Source organism: Oncorhynchus gorbuscha, linkage group LG19 (assembly GCF_021184085.1).
Source record: "Oncorhynchus gorbuscha isolate QuinsamMale2020 ecotype Even-year linkage group LG19, OgorEven_v1.0, whole genome shotgun sequence".
NCBI classification, from domain to species: Eukaryota; Metazoa; Chordata; class Actinopteri; order Salmoniformes; family Salmonidae; genus Oncorhynchus; species Oncorhynchus gorbuscha.
In genome coordinates, this window is record NC_060191.1 from 61,684,932 (window position 1) to 61,706,705 (window position 21,774).

Consider the following 21,774-nt stretch of genomic DNA (forward strand, 5'->3'; position numbering starts at 1 on the left):
TATATTTTTTCCTGCGTTTTGCCACTGTGCTTGACAAAATATGATGGATCAGAGGACATACGACCAATTTGCCAAAGGGTCAACTTGCTGCCCCTTCAATTGATGATGAGGCAACTGACTTGTGTTGCATGGTGCAAAAAATTATTATTCAATTGATAATATCTAATAAAATACCCCTGGCGTATCATTACTTTCTTTGAGACGGTTTAAGTCATAACCATGACGAATCATGTAGCCTAGTTTAATGTGGACTATTAGCCTATGGGGCTACATGTTGGTTATGTAGGCCTATTCATAGTAGGCTAGGCTATATATTAATGCACTGCCTTTACAGTTATTAGCATTCAAAATAAGGCATAGTGTACCTATTTTTTTAAACACAGCATCACAAGCAGGCAGGCACCAGCTGGCACAGAAAGTCCTGTATAATGACTGGCTCAAGTCAACACGCGACCCCCTCCCAAAATAATGCACCGGGATAATCGACGCGCCTTTGGCAGCGTTGGAATGTTTCAACTGGCAAATTCCACTCGCGTTTTTTTCCCATCCCAATTAGTTGGAGAGGTTTCAGAACTTTGTGTTTCCGGGTGAAATCTCTAGCCCGAAGTTACATGCCGGGGATATGAATATAGGAGATGTAAAGCCGGCTGAGCACTAGGCGGCTGCAAGAACAGTGTAGTCTACGCAGGGAGGGGGAGAAAGGGAAGGGAGAGAATAAGAAAAAAACGAAGAGCAACTGAGCTGTGCGTTTTTCACCTTCTGAAAAACAGGAAGCCAACGCCGATCTGCCTACCTGGCCGCATTGTCCTGCAGGGAGAAGACAGCGGACTCTTGCCACGCATCGGCATATTCTTTTTCTAAAGCCTAACTCTCGTTCTTGTGGATTCAAACGCGAGAAAAACTGTCGTTCTTGTGGATTCAATCGAGAGAAAATAACTTTTAACTAGGCCTATTTCCTCATTCGTACGGTCGTTATTTTCATATTCCCAACAAGAATATAACTCAAGGTAAGTCCCTGGCACTAGCCTACATGGAGTCATTGAGCAAGTCGACCGAGGTGGAGTTGAAGTGCTATGTTGTGTCGAGACCTCACCCAGATTGTTGTTTGAAGTTATAAGCTACATTTACACTTTTTTGTCGGGAAAATATTAGTTTCCTATTTGTGTCAAACAATTAGGCAACGTTTCGAAACGAGTTTCATGATTGGTTTGCTCTCTGAGCACCCAATGACGCTTTGTGCCTTTTTCCTAGTGTTCTCATCCGCAAGTTTCGCCCACACCAGGGACCATGTGAACTACAAACCCCCCGAGTTAGGTAGACTATGCAAAATATCACCGGATTGTAGTCGTTTATTAATATGGGCCTTTGAAAGCAGCCACATGTTTTGGTCTCAAAATGATTAGGCTATTTATTTACAATGCAGCTGGGTCGGGTATGTTAGGTGTCGTTTTATAATATTGTTTGGTGACTTGTCATTAAAACTCTGGTTTGACGCAGTCGCTGCTGCTGTTCGCCTGATCTCAGTCTATACAGAACCACGGTTTGACTTTAGGCTACGGTTGACACAATGGGGACATGTTTAGGCTACACTTGATAGCATAGCTTTTCTTTGCTGTCGGTTATGTCATGATTTAAAAAAAAAATCTATGCCTTCGCGTTGTCAAGCGGAAGGGAATCCCGCCGTGGAACATTGGCAGAGTGGTAAAATAGGGCAAGTCGCATCGACGTTTGTCTCGCGGTAGTTTTCAAACCGGGAAGTTTTTGGTGAGGCTGGGTAGAATTTAGCAGTTGACCGGTGGATAATGCATTTCTGGAGTAGAGTCATGACTGCCTGCCTGTCAATGCCATTATAGATGACTGTCTGCCATGTCCCCAAAAATGTATGAATATGTTATTCAAGTAATTGAGGTAGCACATTGTTTGTCATTTTCGCCAGGCCTTTTGCCCCACTTTGTCAGCTTGTAGGCCTCTGCCAGCACTTGGATAGGCTACGTCCGAGCACACTTAGTGACAAAAAACAAATGTCTAGTACTATAATTCCAATCGGCCTATGTCTTTGAGACTTTGACATAGTTATTGCTTAGCCAATGTGATGACGCACCTTACCTGTCTTTGAAAATATTAGTGAATTAAGTATCGCAATTTTACTTATATTTCATGAACTCAAATGCTCATGCAAGTTTGAGCATGTCTGTATCTCAGATGTTCTCCCTTAAAGCAGCAATATTAACCTTTTGGGCGACCTGACGAAATTCACATAGAAATATAAGTTATAGATCTGTCATTCTCGTTGAAAACAAGTCTAAGACGTGGTAGATCTGTCCTATGTGCACTATTTCTATGCTTCTCTGTCTTAAGTTTCATTTTTGCATCTTTTATTTTAGGTTGTGGACACCAGCTTTAAACAGCTGAAAATGCTATATTTTTGGTTTTGGTAAAGATATATTTTACAGTGGTTTAGATGGCACAATGATTATACTTGGTTGTTTTGTCACATACTGCAATTAGGTAAACTATTTGAATTTTAGCGACCAGGAAATGGTGGAGTGATTTTTGTATAGTGCATTTTTAAGTAGGCCAGGTATAATTATTTGGCAGCATATTCTATAGTGGTTAAAGTGGATACAAACAGTATGTGACTTAGCTTCACTGTATGACTGAGATGTGTACATTTGGTCCACACACCTGTTTCACTCCCATTCAAGATAAGACAACGGAACTGACACGCGTTACAACCCAGACATGTTTCTCTCTTCTTTCTTTACCATCTCACTCCACACACATCTCATTGCTCTATTATTGTCTAAATAATCATTGGATTCAGACTGTGTGCAGTGGTGTTGGTTTTGTGAATCAGTGCCTGGCTGGGACCGACGCACCATGTGACAGTAAGTCAGTAAGCTTCCCAGCCGGATGAGACGAGGGAGCCATGATGTCACAGGTCAGGGGACCGTCGGGGACACAAATAGGAGTGTGTGTCTACTATAGTGTGGCTATGGGAGCAAATTACAACACACACACACACACACAGCCCCCCGAGCACTAACACACGGGGTCTGGGGGAGAGGTGGTGGTGACTAGAGCCATGAATGGAGCATTTCTCTCAGTCATGTGAGAGAGAACTCTGTTCCTCCGAGGGGACAATTTGTCTGCGTAAACACTTAATACACACACTTGACTTATTTCCACATACAGTAAGTACACAAGCACAGACACGCACACAGAAACACACACACTGTTATAGTAGCTGTGCTCTACACACACACTATTTTAAGAATTTTCCCAGAGGGTGGCCAACAAATTATATTTCAGAGCTTTAATGCACTTATCGGAAAGAAAGGTTAGATCTGAATTTTCTGTTTGTGAGTGATAATATTAAACTATTAAAAGGGTTTGTGTGTAGCCTCATGATTGTACTGTGTTCAATCGTGCAGAAAGCGAGGATCATTGGTGAACACGTCATGACTACGTTGACATTTGGAGCTCTGATTGTACACAGATAATGTTAAGTATTTACTGTAGCTTCTCATTGAAATGTGTCTACTAATCAATTGGACTTGTATTTAGTTCTCTCTTGAAGGATAATGTTATTTTGAGCTGGTCTGTTAACCCTGTGGGAAACAGGAGAGATTTTTAATCTGGCTGCGGGCCAGGCAGCCCCATGTTGGGCGGGGCTGTTCTCAAGCCCCGTCTGAGGTGGTGTGGTGGGGGGGGGGGCACTGATAATGCTGCTGACGTCAGTCTCCTTAACAATGCAGCCCTTTAGACAACCTGCTATTTACTCCACAACCAGGCCTCTCCTAAGAAACTTAATGACGGAGTAAAAGTTATTAAAAGATCTGCGTCGCATGAGAACTTTGATCTCCTCATAGTGAACAGTGATCGCTAAAAGGACTGGTTTCTACGCTTCCTACACCTTTAAATTAGCCAGTTGCAGTGTGTGTGTGTCCTCTTCTGACATGGGAAACATGTTAACATTGCCAAAGCAAGTGAAGTAGATGATCTACAAAAGTGATAATAAAGAACAGGTAACATTACACTCACAGAAGTTCCAAAAGAATAGACATTACAATGTCATGTCTATATACAGTGTTGTAATGATATGCAACTAGCTAAAGTACAAAAGGGAAAATAAATAAACAAATATAGGTTGTAATTGCAATGGTGTTTGTTCTTCACTTGGTTGCCCTTTTCTTGTGGCAACAGGTCACACATCTTGCTGCTGTGATGGCACACTGGTATTTCACCCAGTAGATATGGGAGTTTATCAAAATCGGGTTTGTTTTCAACTTTGTATCTGTAATCTGAGGGAAATCTGTGTCTCTAATATGGTCATACATTTGGCAGGAGGTTAGGAAGTGCAGCTTAGTCTCCATCTCATTTTGTGGGCAGTGTGCACATAGCCTGTCTTCTCTTGAGAGTCAGGTCTGCCTTCAGCGGCCTTTCTTAATAGCAAGGCTATGCTCACTGAGACTGTACATAGTCAAAGCTTTCCTGTGTACTCTCCGTTTTGGGCCAAATAGCATTGTATTTCTGTGTTTTTGTTAAGTCTTTCCAATGTATCAAGTACTCTTCATGGAAATGTACTCACCACCTGCCTGTTTATACAATACAGTTGAGGTCAGGTGTGTTTTGTACAGTAGTCAGTGTTCTTGTTAAAGGAATGAGACACCTGCGTCTGCAAATACTGCTGCCACCCACCATCCTCCTCAACTGTCCCCTCTCTCCCTAACTGGTTCACCCACCATCCTCTTCAACTGTCCCCTCTCTCCCTAACTGGTTCACCCACCATCCTCCTCAACTGTCCCCTCTCTCCCTAACTGGTTCACCCACCATCCTCCTCAACTGTCCCCTCTCTCCCTAACTGGTTCACCCACCATCCTCCTCAACTGTCCCCTCTCTCCCTAACTGGTTCACCCACCATCCTCCTCAACTGTCCCCTCTCTCCCTAACTGGTTCACCCACCATCCTCCTCAACTGTCCCCTCTCTCCCTAACTGGTTCACCCACCATCCTCCTCAACTGTCCCCTCTCTCCCTAACTGGTTCACCCACCATCCTGCTCAACTGTCCCCTCTCTCCCTAACTGGTTCACCCACCATCCTCCTCAACTGTCCCCTCTCTCCCTAACTGGTTCACCCACCATCCTCCTCAACTGTCCCCTCTCTCCCTAACTGGTTCACCCACCATCCTCCTCAACTGTCCCCTCTCTCCCTAACTGGTTCACCCACCATCCTCCTCAACTGTCCCCTCTCTCCCTAACTGGTTCACCCACCATCCTCCTCAACTGTCCCCTCTCCCTAACTGGTTCACCCACCATCCTCCAACTGTCCCCTCTCTCCCTAACTGGTTCACCCACCATCCTCCTCAACTGTCCCCTCTCTCCCTAACTGGTTCACCCACCATCCTCCTCAACTGTCCCCTCTCTCCCTAACTGGTTCACCCACCATCCTGCTCAACTGTCCCCTCTCTCCCTAACTGGTTCACCCACCATCCTGCTCAACTGTCCCCCCTCTCCCGAACTGGTTCACCCACCATCCTCCTCAACAGTCCCCCCTCTCCCGAACTGGTTCACCCACCATCCTCCTCAACTGTCCCCTCTCTCCTTAACTGGTTCACCCACCATCCTCTTCAACTGTCCCCTCTCTCCCTAACTGGTTCACCCACCATCCTCTTCAACTGTCCCCTCTCTCCCTAACTGGTTCACCCACCATCCTCTTCAACTGTCCCCTCTCTCCCGAACTGGTTCACCCACCATCCTCTTCAACTGTCCCCTCTCTCCCTAACTGGTTCACCCACCATTCTCTTCAACTGTCCCCTCTCTCCCTAACTGGTTCACCCACACTTCCTGCTGTCACAGTCAAATGGAGTCACCCCTCACAGCCATTGATGGCTTGTGTAATATCCTCTTGGAAATCTGAAAGGAAGCCAGTGTGTGAGCAGCTGTGCTCCTGTGTGTGTATGTTTGGGGTGGGTGTGTGTCATGCCCCATCAAACAGTTGTATCCCACGAGCCAACTACCTTCTGTGGCTTAATATCCTCAGATGAGGACACATGCATATATATATATATATATATACCATTTAGCAGACGCTTTATATAGTCAGTATATATATTTACACATATAGTGGTGCTTAAATATCTAATGAGCATATACAGGACAGGCAGACATATAGGAAGTATGACATGTCCAGTAAGAGAACCAGAGAACAGCCAGGAAAGTGGAATTCTCCTCTTTCCTGCTTCACAAGCCAAGACCTGCAGAGGAATTCAGAGGAGGAGCGATGAACATCGGGGAGAAAGGAAGAGGCAGACAGGAGAGGTACAGCTATGCAGGTAAACAATAAAGGCGGATAGAAGGGGAGGTTAATATACATTAGTTTTAGAGGTCGACCGATTTTAGATTTTTCAACGCTGATACCGATTATTGGAGGACACAAAAAATCCGTACCGATTAATTGGCCGAATGTATGTGTAATAATGACAATTACAACAATACTGAATTAACACTTATTTTAACTTAATATAATACATCAATAAAATCAATTTAGCCTCAAATAAATAATGAAACATGTTCATTTTGGTTTTAAAAAATGCAAAAACGGTTGGAGAAGAAAGTAAAAGTGCAATATGTGCAATGTAAGAATGCTAACATTTCAGTTCCTTGCTCAGAACATGAGAACATATGAAAGCTGGTGGTTCCTTTTAACATGAGCCTTCAATATTCCCAAGTAAGACGTTTTTAGGTTGTAGTTATTATAGGGCTATTTCTCTCTATACCATTTGTAATGACTACCATTTGTACCTGACTATTGGCTGTTCTTATAGGCACTTTAGTATTGCCAGTGTAACACTATAGCTTCCGTACCTCTCCTCGCTCCTACCTGGGCTCGAACCAGCAACACAACGACAACAGCCACCCTCGAATCAGCGTTACCCATGCAGAGCAAGGGGAATAACTACTCCAAGTCTCGGAGCGAGTGACGTTTGAAACGTTATTAGTGCGCACCCCGCTAACTAGCTAGCCATTTCACATCACATCGGTTACACCAGCCTAATCTCGGGAGTTGATAGGCTTGAAGTCATAAATGGCAGAGCTGGCAAAACGCACTAAAGTGCTGTTTGAATGAATGCTTACGAGCCTGCTGGTGCCCACCATCGCTCAGTCAGACTGCTCTATCAAATCATAGACTTAATTATAACATAATAACACACAGAAATACGAGCCTTAGGTCATTAATATGGTCGAATCCGGAAACTATCATCTCAAACAAGACGTTTATTCTTTCAGTGAAATACGGAACTGTTCCGTATTTTATCTAACTGGTGGCATTCATAAGTCTAAATATTCCTGTTACATTGCACAACCTTCAATGTTATGTCATAATTATGTAAAATTCTGGAAAATTAGTTCGCAACGAGCCAGGCGGCCCAAACTGTTGCATATACCCTGACTCATCAGAGAAGTGACACAATTTCACCTGGTTAATCTTGCTCCTATCTGGCACGCAGGCGTCCCATCTAGAGCTCTGGAAATGCAAATGCGCTACGCTAAATGCTAATAGTATTAGTTAAAACTCAAACGTTCATTAAAATACACATGCAGGGTATTGAATTAAAGCTACACTCGTTGTGAATCCAGGCAACAAGTCAGATTTTTAAAATGCTTTTCGGCGAAAGCATGAGAAGCTATTATCTGATAGCATGTAACACCCCAAAAGACCTGCAGGGGACGTAAACAAAATAATTAGCATAGTCGGCGCTACACAAACCGCACAATAAAATATAAAACATTCATTACCTTTGACCATCTTCTTTGTTGGCACTCCTAGATGTCCCATAATCACTATTGGGTCTTTTTTCCCGATTAAATCGGTCCATATATAGCCTAGATATCGATCTATGAAGACTGTGATAAACGGAAAAAAATAGCGTTTCATAACGTAACGTCATTTTTTTAAATTCAAAAAGTCGACGATAAACTTTCACAAAACACTTCGAAATACTTTTGTAATGCAACTTTAGGTATTAGTAAACTTTAATAAGCGATCAAATTAATCACGAGACGAAGTGTTTTCTATAGGGGTCCCTCTTGAAATACTGTCCGTGTATTTCTCAACCGAAATATCCGGTCGGAGACCTGAAGAAAAAGCCTGTCTCTTGTTCGTTTGACCAAGAAACAAACAATTGGCAAATGACAAGACTGTTGACATCGTGTGGAAGCTGTAGGTACTGCAACCTCAGCCCTATTTAATGTCTTTCACCCATAACAATGGGTTGAAGCGGCGGATGGATATATTTTTCCACTTTCAGTGATCAGATTTTCCTGCACTTTTCAATGAAACGCACGTTCTGTTAGTCACAGCCGTGATTTAACCAGTTTTATAAACGTCTGAGTGTTTTCTATCCACATATACTATATTCCTGGCATGAGTAGCAGGGCGCTGAAATGTTGTGCGATTTTTAACAGAATGTTCGAAAAAGTAGAGGGTAGACTGAAGAGGTTAATATTGCCTGCTAACCTGGATTTCTTTTAGCTAAATATGCAGGTTTAAAAATATACTTCTGTGTATTGATTTTTAAGAAAGGCATTGGTGTTTATGGTTATGTGCATGTTGGAGCAACGACAATCCTTTTTCGTGAATGCGCACCGCATCAATTATATGCAACGCAGGATACGTTAGATAAACTAGTAATATCATCAACCATGTGTAGTTATAACTAGTGATTATGATTGATTAGGTTTAATGCTAGCTAGCAATTTACCTTGGCTTACTGCATTCACGTAACAGGCGGGCTCCTCGTGAGGCAGGTGGTTAGAGCTTTGGACTAGTTAACCGTAAGGTTGCAAGATTGAATCCCTGAGCTGACAAGATATAAATCTGTCCTGCCCCTGAACAAAGCAGTTAACCCACCGTTCCTAGGCCGTCATTGAAAATAAGAATGTGTTCTTAACTGACTTGCCTAGTTAAATAAAGGTGTAATTTTTTTTAAATAGGCAAAATCGGCACCCAAAATTTCCATTTGTTATGAAAACTTGAAATCGGCCCTAATTAATCGGCCATTCCGATTAATCGGTCGACCTCTAATTACTTTGTTTTGTAAAGGAGAGAGGAAATAGAAGTTGAAAGGTTGAGAGGTCAATGGAAGGAAAGAAAGATGCAGATGGACATAGACAGATCTAGTTTTGAATTGAGGGTTAGTTTAGAATGGGGGTTGGATTGAGGTTTGCTTGGTGTAGAATGGGGTTGGATGGTTATACTGTAGACAAAGAGAAGTGAGGCAAGTACAGTTAGAGAAGAAGAGCTTGATGAGAGGGGTAGACTTTCCCAGGCTATGCAAACTCCTTGCTCTGGCCAAATGCTATGCCCACGGAGGTTAGTTTATTCTCCGCAATGAGTCTGAATCGGAGTACCTCCCTGACCATTTCTAGAATGCAGACACATTCTAATCATTTTGATTGGTCACAGAAACAAATGGGTTGGGCCAAAGCCAGGACACCTGTGAGTACTGTTTTGTAAATTTGTCATTTGCTTTGATACTCTGGTTAGATGATCCAATCGCTAATGGCTTTGTTTTGTACAACACTCCTCATTTTGACATCACTGCAAATGACTTCAACGATGGCAGTGTCTGACTGAAGTCTGTAGTGAACATAGAGTAGTGGAAGAATTCAGTTTGAGTCGTCCGGCAAGGGTAGACTGAGGTAGAGAAGAGGGATGTGGTCCTGACCTGGAGGTTTAGACTTCTCTGTAACTTGAGGGAGTGACACTGCCCTTCTCACCATGACAACGCCGCCTTAAGGCTGCTACATAACAGCTACAGTTACGCACACAACACACACAGATGGTGGTCGACACACAGATGTATGTACTGTAGTTTTAGTGAACCTTACAAAACACTGTCATATGTGACCGAAATAGTTGCAGTGAAATGTGTCGTTATACAGGGTCAGGCATAGTAGTACTGCACCCCTGGAGCGAAATAAGGGTGAAGTGCCTTGTTCAAGGGCACACGGACATATATTTTTTCATCTTGTCGGCTCGGGTATTCAAACCAGCGACATTCCGGTTACTGGCCCAACGCTCTTACCACTAGGCTACCTGCCGCCTACCTACGCTCTTACCACTAGGCTACCTGCCGTCCCTACACTCTTACCACTAGGCTACCTGCCGTCCCTACACTCTTACCACTAGGCTACCTGCCGTCCCTACACTCTTACCACTAGGCTGCCTGCCGCCCCTACGCTCTTAACACTAGGCTACCTGCCGTCCCTACACTCTTACCACTAGGCTACCTGCCGTCCCTACACTCTTACCACTAGGCTACCTGCCGTCCCTACACTCTTACCACTAGGCTACCTGCCGTCCCTACACTCTTACCACTAGGCTACCTGCCATCCCTACACTCTTACCACTAGGCTACCTGCCGTCCCTACACTCTTACCACTAGGCTACCTGCCGTCCCTACACTCTTACCACTAGGCTACCTGCCGCCTACCTACGCTCTTACCACTAGGCTACCTGCCGCCTACCTACACTCTTACCACTAGGCTACCTGCCGTCCCTACGCTCTTACCACTAGGCTACCTGCCGTCCCTACACTCTTACCACTAGGCTACCTGCCGTCCCTACACTCTTACCACTAGGCTACCTGCCGTCCCTACACTCTTACCACTAGGCTACCTGCCGTCCCTACACTCTTACCACTAGGCTACCTGCCGTCCCTACACTCTTACCACTAGGCTACCTGCCGTCCCTACACTCTTACCACTAGGCTACCTGCCGTCCCTACACTCTTACCACTAGGCTACCTGCCGTCCCTACACTCTTACCACTAGGCTACCTGCCGTCCCTACACTCTTACCACTAGGCTACCTGCCGTCCCTACACTCTTACCACTAGGCTGCCTGCCGCCTACCTACGCGCTTACCACTAGGCTACCTGCCGTCCCTACACTCTTACCACTAGGCTGCCTGCCGCCTACCTACGCTCTTACCACTAGGCTACCTGCCGCCTACCTACGCTCTTACCACTAGGCTACCTGCCGCCTACCTACGCTCTTACCACTACCTGGCCCTACACTCTTACCACTAGGCTGCCGTCCCTACGCTCTTACCACTAGGCTGCCTGCCGCCTACCTACGCGCTTACCACTAGGCTACCTGCCGTCCCTACACTCTTACCACTAGGCTGCCTGCCGCCTACCTACGCTCTTACCACTAGGCTACCTGCCGCCTACCTACGCTCTTACCACTAGGCTACCTGCCGCCTACCTACGCTCTTACCACTAGGCTGCCTGCCGCCTACCTACGCTCTTACCACTAGGCTACCTGCCGCCTACCTACGCTCTTACCACTAGGCTACCTGCCGCCTACCTACGCTCTTACCACTAGGCTACCTGCCGTCCCTACACTCTTACCACTAGGCTACCTGCCGTCCCTACACTCTTACCACTAGGCTACCTGCCGTCCCTACACTCTTACCACTAGGCTGCCTGCCGCCTACCTACGCTCTTACCACTAGGCTACCTGCCGTCCCTACACTCTTACCACTAGGCTACCTGCCGTCCCTACGCTCTTACCACTAGGCTACCTGCCGTCCCTACACTCTTACCACTAGGCTACCTGCCGTCCCTACACTCTTACCACTAGGCTACCTGCCGTCCCTACGCTCTTACCACTAGGCTACCTGCCGTCCCTACGCTCTTACCACTAGGCTACCTGCCGTCCCTACACTCTTACCACTAGGCTACCTGCCGCCTACCTACGCTCTTACCACTAGGCTACCTGCCGCCTACCTACGCTGTGTACAGTCAGGGACATTTTCAGTTGATGACAATGGGATATTTTCTAGTTGTATTAATTAAGGTGAATAAACCTCATAACCTTCTCTTCCCTGCCCTGCTGTGAGATTGATGGACCCACCCGGCCTGGACACTTTGGTCTGTCTGGGCTGCAGTACCTCTCCCTCATCTGCCTGTTGTTTACCACCTGACCTCTGGCTGTTCTTAACTAAATACTGTACATCACTCACACAGGTAAGGTGTGTTGTGTGACACTGATGCAAAAAATGTGCATGTGTGGATTTTAATGTACATGTACAATATATTGTGCTAGTATTTGTGCACTGGTGAGCAGACATCATGGAAATGTCTGCTACTTCTTCTCACCCTTGTGTGTGTGTGTGTTGCGTTGCACCATGACCTAGGCTGGGCCAGACCTTTGTTCAGTCAGGGGTACATCCAGGGGTACTCTGGCAACTATCCCCCTCACACAGAGCCCCCTCCCACCTGGGAGGAGAACAGGGGTACTCTGACAACTATATCCCCTTCACACACAGCCCCCTCCCATCTGGGAGAACAGGGGTTAAGGTAAAGAGTGAAACACACATTCCTCTCACACCATCACAGTTCTCTTAGATCATTCAAATGTATGGACTTTAAGTGTGTAATAGAGCTGTAATATAAGTGTCCTAGAGTTGCTGTGTATTGTGCTTGTGCTTTAGATTACGGCCAGGCCGTGATGACGCAGGGTCCTCTGTAAAGCCCCCTTGAGGACCTGTGTTTGGTGAGAGCGTAATGTGTGCTAGGTTGCATTCCTGTGTTTGTGTGTGTGCGAGAGAGAGGGCGTGTGTGTGTGTGTGTGTGAGAGAGAGAGAGCGTGCTCTTGATCACTGAGATCAGTGTGTGATTAAGACTAAAGGAGCCTTTTCTGTGTGTGTGAATTTTACCCCCATTTTTCTCTCCAATTTCGTGGTATCCAATAGTAATTGCTAACAATCTTGTCTAATCGCTACAACTCCCGCACGGGCTCGGGAGAGACGAAGGTCGAAAGCCACGCGTCCTCCGATACACAACCCAACCAAGCCGCACTGCTTCTTAACACATTGCGGATCCAGCCTGGAAGCCAGCCGCACCAATGTGTCGGAGGAAACACTGTGCACCTAGCGACCTGGTCAGCATGCACTGCACCCGGCCCACCACAGGAGTCGCTAGTTAGCAATGAGACAAGAATATCCCTACCGGCCAAACTCTTCCTAACCCGGACGGCGCTAGGCCAATTGTGCTACGCCCCATGGATCCCGGTTGCAGCCTGGGTTCGCAACCCAGAGTCTCTGGTGGCACAGCTAGCACTGAGATGCAGTGCCTTAGACCACTGTGCCACACGGGAGGCCGAGTTCATACATATTTAGCAGATGTTATTGGTTCTACCTAATCATTCAAGGGATTTTCTATATTTTGACTGTTTTCTACATTGTAGAATAATAGGGAAGACATCAACTATGAAATTACATATGGAATCATGTAGTAAACAAGTGTTAATCAAATCAAAATATATTTGAGATTATTAAAAGTAGCCATCCTTTGCCTTGATGACAGCTTTCCACACTCTTGGCAGAAAATAGTAAAAATAAAGAAAAACCCTTCAATGTGTATGTTTGTCCAAACTTTTGACTGGTACTGTACATATTTATCAGATGTTATTGCGGTGTAGCGAAATGCTTGTTTAAAGTTGCTTAGGAGTTAGAAGCAGAGCTGCCACACCTGGCGCCACCATCTTGTCTAGTTGTTGCTGAGAGGATGTGAAGAGTACAACTACTAGGGCCAGTTTTCCCAAACCTAGACTAGTCCTGGTTTAAAACATGCTCAACTGAGACTGTTATCATATATATAACCCTAACTCAGACCCAGATATTAAGCCTAGTCCTGGTTTAAAACATGCTCAACTGAGACTGTTATCATATATATATATAACCCTAACTCAGACCCAGATATTAAGCCTAGTCCTTGTCCTAAAGCATGCTCAACTAAGACTCAGTTATCAGATATATAACCCTAACTCAGACCTAGATATTAAGCCTGGTCCTGGTTTAAAACATGCTCAACTGAGACTCAGTTATCATATATATATATATATAACCCTAACTCAGACCCAGATATTAAGCCTAGTCCTGGTCCTAAAGCATGCTCAACTGAGACTCAGTTATCAGATATATAACCCTAACTCAGACCCAGATATTAAGCCTGGTCCTGGTTTAAAACATGCTCAACTGAGACTCAGTTATCATATATATATATATAACCCTAACTCAGACCCAGATATTAAGCCTAGTCCTGGTCCTAAAGCATGCTCAACTGAGACTCAGTTATCACATATATATAACCCTAACTCAGACCTAGCTATTAAGCCTGGTCCTAAAGCATGCTCAACTGAGACTCAGTTATCAGATATATAACCCTAACTCAGACCTAGATATTAAGCCTGGTCCTAAAGCATGCTCAACTGAGACTCAGTTATCACATATATATAACCCTAACTCAGACCTAGCTATTAAGCCTGGTCCTAAAGCATGCTCAACTGAGACTCAGTTATCAGATATATATAACCCTAACTCAGACCCAGATATTAAGCCTAGTCCTGGTCCTAAAGCATGCTCAACTGAGACTGTTATCATATATATATATATATATATATATATATATATATACCATAACTCAGACCCAGATATTAAGCCTAGTCCTGGTTTAAAGCATGCTCAACTGAGACTGTTATCATATATATATATAAGCCTAACTCAGACCCAGATATTAAGCCTAGTCCTGGTCCTAAAGCATGCTCAACTGAGACTCAGTTATCAGATATATATAACCCTAACTCAGACCCAGATATTAAGCCTAGTTCCGGTCTTAAAGCATGCTCAACTGAGACTCAGTTAACAAATATATAAGCCTAACTCAGACCCAGATATTAAGCCTAGTTCCGGTCTTAAAGCATGCTCAACTGAGACTCAGTTATCAATATATATAACCCTAACTCAGACCCAGATATTAAGCCTAGTTCCGGTCTTAAAGCATGCTCAACTGAGACTCAGTTAACAAATATATAACCCTAACTCAGACCCAGATATTAAGCCTAGTCCTGGTCTTAAAACATGCTCAATGGAGATTGTAAGTGCAGCATTTTGAATGGCTCTCAGGTGGAAGGTCAACCTATCTAGCTTGAGATAACAGTAAGTGGATCATTGTGCTCTGAGACACTCATGGTTTGAAGGTACTATCAACACTAAGTGTGTATTGAGGCCTTGTTTTTATTATGAGCTGTTCTCCCCTCAGCAGCCTCTGGTGATCTAAGAAGACACAATGTTGAGATGGTCACACGGCACCTCAGGGGGTGCCATTTTGGAATGTAATGAAAGGGGGTGGTATAGTTCTGGGGGTGGGGGGTAGCAGGACATGGGTAAGAAGTGGGAGTGGGGTCAGTGGGGAGGTGGAGAGAGGGAGACAGAGTTGGGTGGGGAGGGTGTGATTCACCCCTCAGAATCTACATTCCTTGCATACCACAGAGGGGATGGGTGGAGGAGAGGAAGGGGGTGTGTGATGGGAAAGGTAAGTGGTAGAAAGGGTTTGACTGAGCCAGGCTGCCAGTGTGGTGTTGGTACAGTGATAAGAGTGGAACAGTTTGGGAATTCTTTAAAGGTGGCAGATTAGGTTGTGGTGTGTCTCTGGCTGGTGGGTCTTCAGATCTAGTCAGTTGATACGGGTCTGCCTTCATGTCATGTAGGCAGTGTTCTCTAGACAAGGTGAAAAATGGGCTGTTACTTAGTGCCTATGGAAATTCTACACCCCTGTGAACTTAATCTAAAAAGTGATTCAATTTGTGGTTTTTCTCCAGATCTACTCCACATTTTCGAAGTCAAAGTTATAGAAAATGTTCCTAATTTAAGAAAAGGTATTTAAAAAACAAAATTGGATGAAGGTGTCTGCATGCTTCCCAGCCAAAACAGTTCGGAATAGTTTGTTCGTATATAATGAGATTTTGTGACATTTTTGTTTGCTTTGAACTGTTTGAGCACCTTTTTTTTTCTTGAGGCAAGCCAAAGTCTACGACCTCTCTCTTCCGCGATTGGTCAACAGCAGGGATTCTTAAAGGAAGTGCCTGTCATTCAACGAGAGACGATTTGTCCTCATGCATATTTTTTCACTTGAGAAATACTGCACCAAAGATGCAAAATTGAGCGACTAAGAACTCCTCTGCAAAAACTTAACTCAAGAAATATGCCATTAATGTTCATCTTAGATTATTTCTGACTATTTTTGAAGAAGTGTATACTGGGTGTGTGAAGGCTTTCTGTCTGGGTAAGCATCTACGCTCAGAGCACCGATGCAGCACCCAGACCGTCATCATCCACCATGGCTTTGTGCAGAGTGCTACGTCACGCTGTCGTTGTTAGACTAGTGCCATGAGCCTGCCCGCTAGTTAGCCATTGATTCAGTGAAGAGCCCAGTGTTATTTTAGCCTGCAAAGCTTGAACAACAAAGCCCCTTTTTACTGTGCTTCCAGGCAGATTAGACGGACGGTGGATCTATTTCTAGTCTCCTCCTTTCTAGTAGAGGGGTGTGCTGTTTTACAGGAATGGATCAATAACTGCGCTCCTGTGTCTCTGCCATAAGACTGCTAATTATGCTGAACAAAAATATAAAAGCAACATAACATTTCTAAGATTTTACTGAGTTACAGTTCATATAAGGAAAAAATAATAATTAGACCCTAATCTATTGATTTCACATGACTGTCAATACAGATATATGTATGTTGGTCACATATGCCATAAATAGAAAACATTTTTGGGGCGGGGATCAGAAAACCAGTCAGTATCTGGGGTGACAACATTTGCCTCATGCAGCGCGACACATCTCCTTCACATAGAGTTGATCAGGCTGTTGATTGTGGAATGTTGACCCACTCCTCTTCAATGGCTCTGTGTTGCTGGACATTGACTGGAACTGGAACACCCTGTGGATCCAGAGCATTCCAAACATGCTCAATAGGTGACATGCCTGGTGAGTATGCAGGCCATGGAAGAACTAGGACATTTTCAGCTTCCAGGAATTTAATACAGATCCTTGCAACATGGGGCTGTGCATTATCATGCTGAAAAATGAGGTGATGGTATCGGATGAATGATACGATCAATGGGCCTCAGGAATTTGTCACAGTATCTATGTGCCATTGATAAAATGCAATTGTGTTCATTGTCCGTGACCCCATAACCCCACCACCACCATTGGGTACTCTGTTCACAATGTTGACATCAGCTCACTGCTTGCCCACACACGACGCTATACATGTTGCCTGCCATCTGCCCAGTACTGTTGAAACCGGGATTCATCTGTGAAGAGCACACTTCTCCCGTATGCCAGTGGCCATCGAAGGTGTGCATTTTCCCACTGAAGTCTGTTACGACGCCGAACTACAGTCTGGTCAAGACCTTGGAGAGGACGACGAGCACGCAGATGAGCTTCCCTGAGACTGTTTCTGACAGCTTGGGCAGAAATTATTTGGTTGTGCAAACCCACAGTTTCATCAGTTGTCCGGGTGGCTGGTCTCAGACAATTCTGCAGGTGATGAAGCTGGATGTGGAGGTCCTGCGCTGGCGTGGTTACACGTGGTCTACGGCTGTGAAGCTGGCTGTGGAGGTCCTGCGCTGGCGTGGTTACACGTGGTCTACGGCTGTGAAGCTGGCTGGACGTACTGGCAAATTCTCTAAAAAGACATTGGAGGTGGCTTATGGTAGAGAAATGAACATTAAAATCTCGGCCAACAGCTCTGGTGGACATTCCTGCAGTCAGCCTGCCATTGAACGTTCCCTCAACTTGAAGACATCTGTGGCATTGTGTTGTGACAACTGCACATTTTAGTGGCCTTTTATTGTCCCCAGCACCAACTGCACCTGTTTAGTGATCATACTGTTTAATCAGCTTCTTGATATGCCACACCTGTCAGGTGGGATGGATTATTTTGACAAAGGAGAAATGCTCAGTTAAAGGGATGTAAACAAATGTTAAATAAGCTTTTTGTGGGTATGGAAAATGTCTGGGATCTTTTATTTCAGCTCATAGGAATAATGTTGCGTTTTATTTTTGTTTTGTGTAGTTAGTCCTGGTAGCTATTGATTTAACTATCTGCATTGACCCTTTTTGCACGAATTATTTTGACTCATCACATTTGCTGCTCTTACTGTCCATCTATCCTGTTGCCTAGTAACTTTACCCCTACATATATGTACAAGTCTACCAAAATTACCTTATTCTCCTGCACATGGACTCAGTACTGGTACCAGTGTATATAGCCAAGTTATCATTACTCATTATGTATTTATTCCTTGTTATTGTTTTCTATATATTTCTCTGCATTGTTGGGAAGGTCCCATAAGTAAGCATTTCACTGTTCGTCCACAACTGTTGTTTACGAAGCATGTGACAAATATAACATTTGATTTGTGGGCTGTGTTGCGTTTTGTTTAGCGTTGAGCATCAGGGTTTCCTGGTAGAGCGATACAGGCCGAGACTGACACAGACTCACAGATGGCAATGAACCGTACTCTCATTCAGACACACACATAAAAGAAGACACTGACAGACTGAGGAACACACAGCTCTTGGAAATATTGGGTCATGTGATGTGAGAGCTTTGATAAGCCCAGATCCCTATGAATCCATCCAGTCAGTTAAACATTGACTCTCCAGACTACAAGATCGTATCAGTACTGCTACAGCCACACAGTTCCTGGAATGAGCATGAGTCTGCCGCTTGTAGGGTTTTTTGCGGTGTGTGTGTGTCTGCTTGTTTGTTTGACATGTTTAGCTGTCCATTTCCAAACCCTATTCTGGAGAAACTCAGAATGGACTGTGTGTGTGACTGCGTGCAGTATATTTGATTACGACCATTTCATCGCTCTCTTTCTGTGAATTTATCCAGTCACTTAAAGGTGGTTGACGTGTTCCATCCTGAGTGTCACTGTGTAGTGAACAGACAAACAAAAACACACAACTAAACTCTGGCATGTTTTCCTGGGCTGCCCAGGGTCACGCCCTCCTTAACAAGATTGGCCATCTTTGCCATTGGGAAAACACAGGAAGTCTGCAGCCTTCCTCCTCGTGTGTGTGCCTGCAGTATGTTTATCTACCATACCACAGAGTTTACATTTCCTCTGCCCATAGTGAGGGGATATAGCCCTTGAAATGACGGAGGTGGTGTAATACATGTGCTCTATGTAAACAGCCGGGTAATGTTGTGGTATGTGTGTACTAAGTATATTATGTACAATTTAGAATTAATATACTTTTTAACTAATTGAACAACCTTTTTCCTTTTGGGGGGGGGGGGGCTTGTGGTGAGGTTTTCATATAAGCCCTTTTGGGCTTCCAACTTCACCTGCACACCGTTTTTTATGCAGGAGGAAGGGGGGGATGGGGAAGAGGAGGAAGGGTGAGCTGCAGAAATATCTGAGTTGAAGTGCTTGCAATACCTGTTGTCTACTCTTGGCTGGAGAGGAAAGAGGGGGAGTGAAATGCCTGTGGTTGAAGGGCATTATATATGTATATGTATATGTGTATATGTGTGTGTGTGTATGTATATATATGTGTATGTGTCTCACACTCAGAGAACCACATCTCTCTCTCCTCATTCCTTCTCAAACACTCACCGACCGTGTGGTCTCGCTCTCTGTAGCCGATGTAAGTCCTTTTTAAACGGGTCAACATTCGCAAAGGCCACAGGGCCAGATGGAAAGTGTCTTCACTGACATTTTCAACCTATCCCTAATCCAGTCTGTAATACCAACTTGTTTCTAGCAGACCACCATAGTCGCTGTGCCCAAGAACGTCAAGGTAACCTGCCTGAATGACTGTCACTATGCCATGAAATGTTTTAAAAGGCTCTTCATTGCTCACTTCAGTTTCAAATTTGAATGTCACATGTACAACACAACCACCCCAAACACCCTGGACCCACTCAAATTCATATACTGTCCCAACAGGTCCACACATTTCACGATCTCTATTGCACCCCACACTGCATGCACCCACCTGGACAAAATGAATGCCAATGTAAGAATACTGATCATTGACGACAGCTCAGCCTTGGACATCATAATCCCCTCCAGACTCTGGGACTGAACTCCCTCTGCGACTGGATCCTGGCCTTCCTGAGGGCTGCCCCCAGGCGTTGAGGGTAGGCAACAACCCATCCACCATGCCTACCATCAACACGGGGGCGACTCCAGCACTATCATCAAGTTTGCTGACAACACGACAGTGGTCGTGATCACCGACGACGATGAGGCAGCCTATAGGGAGGAGGTCAGGGCTACAACTTCTCCTTCAATGTGAGCAAGACAAAGGTGCTGATCGATGGGGCTGTAGTGGAGCGAGTCGAGAGCTTCAAGTTCCTCTGTCCACATCACTAAGGAATTATCATGGTCCACACCAGGGGATGGAACATAAATCATTTTCCAATCGTTTCGTCCTGAACGAAACCATATTTTTTAAAAATTCGGTTCCAATTTTCACACCAGCAAAATAAAGTTCTGAACCTGTTCTAATGGGGGACAAATATTGGTTTTTATTGTTCCTTTCTGAAATAGATGGGTAAGCGGTTTAGTCTGTATAGGAAAGTTGTATTTTGCCGTAACAGCTTCGTTGAATCATAATGAAAGACACTCACTGTGCTGCCAGTCAGTGTAGGGTGTGATGTAACTGAAATTTTGCGGGTGAGGAGAGAGAATTGAGAAAGCTTGCCTTGAAGCACTGGGCATCTTGTTATGACATGCATTATCTGAATTAGGCCCATAGAATTATACCTACGGAGGAGTGACTTTTATGGAGGAACTTTGAATGCCTTTGAACCTTCGAGTTGGTTTGATGTTGGACCAGCTAGCCAGCTAATATGCTTGTGTGCAGAGCAGCACTAGAATTAAAAACACATCTTACCTTTTTGTAGTTAATAAATCTAATGTGAAACATGACTATAGTATCCTTAACTAACGTTAAAGTGAATCTGTTCTTCTCTAAACAGCTCTCCCTAATTTCTGAACACTTGTAATGTTGTCTGTAGGCTACAGTAACCTATGCTTCACGGGAGGGGCAGGTAACCTATGCACACCCACTGGCAAAGATTTCCAGCTGGCAGGCAGATGCAGGAATACGTTTCTGATTGACAGTGAAGGCACTTGTTACAATTTTTGTCGGACTGGAAAAACATTTCTGGAACGCTATTAACTTTTCCATGCTTTTAAAACTAAGGTTCTGTTCACGGAAGATGGATCACTTTCGTTTCAGATTTGGGTTCTGTTCCTCAATCAAATAACATTTTCCAGTTTTCGGTTCAGTTCCCTGAACTGGTTCCAACCCTTGGTCCACAAACACCTACACAGTTGTGAAGAGGGCACAACAGCGCCTCTTTAAGAGGCTTAAATTATTTGGCATGAGGCCTTGCACCAACAGGACCCTGAACAGCTTCTACCGACAAGTCATAAGACTGCTAAACAGCTAATCAAATCCTTTCAGAGGCCGTTTGGAACTCTGTAGTGAGTGTTGCAACTGAGGACAGACACTTTTTAAAATTATTTAATTTTTTCACCCCCAGCACTCAGCGGTCCGGTTCTGTGAGCTTGTGTGGCCTACCACTTCGTGGCTGAGCTGTTTTCTCCTAGACGTTTCAACTTCACAATAACAACACTTACAGTTGAACGGGGCAGCTCTAGCAGGGCAGACATTTGACAAACTGACTTGTGGGAAAGGTGGCATCCTATGACGGTATCACATTGAAAGTCACTGAGCTCTTCAGTAAGGCCATTCTACTGCCAATGTTTGTCTATGAATATTGCATGGCTGTGAGCTCGATTTAAAAATATATATATATTTTTATTTTTATACACCTGTCCGCAACAGGGGTGGCGGAAATAGCCAAATCCTCTAGTTTTGAAGGGGCATCCA

General features: G+C 44.6%; 1 protein-coding gene across 1 annotated transcript in view; it reads left to right on the forward strand.

Annotated features, from left to right (window-relative positions):
• The first annotated feature begins 659 nt into the window (after positions 1–659).
• The window catches only part of LOC124005461 (phosphatidylinositol 4,5-bisphosphate 3-kinase catalytic subunit beta isoform-like), a 96,009-nt gene continuing 74,894 nt past the window's right edge, over positions 660–21,774 (forward strand). The window contains exon 1 of the mRNA XM_046314749.1: positions 660–1,007. The gene's annotated coding sequence lies outside the window, so the exon portion shown is untranslated. The remainder of the gene's footprint in view (positions 1,008–21,774) is intronic.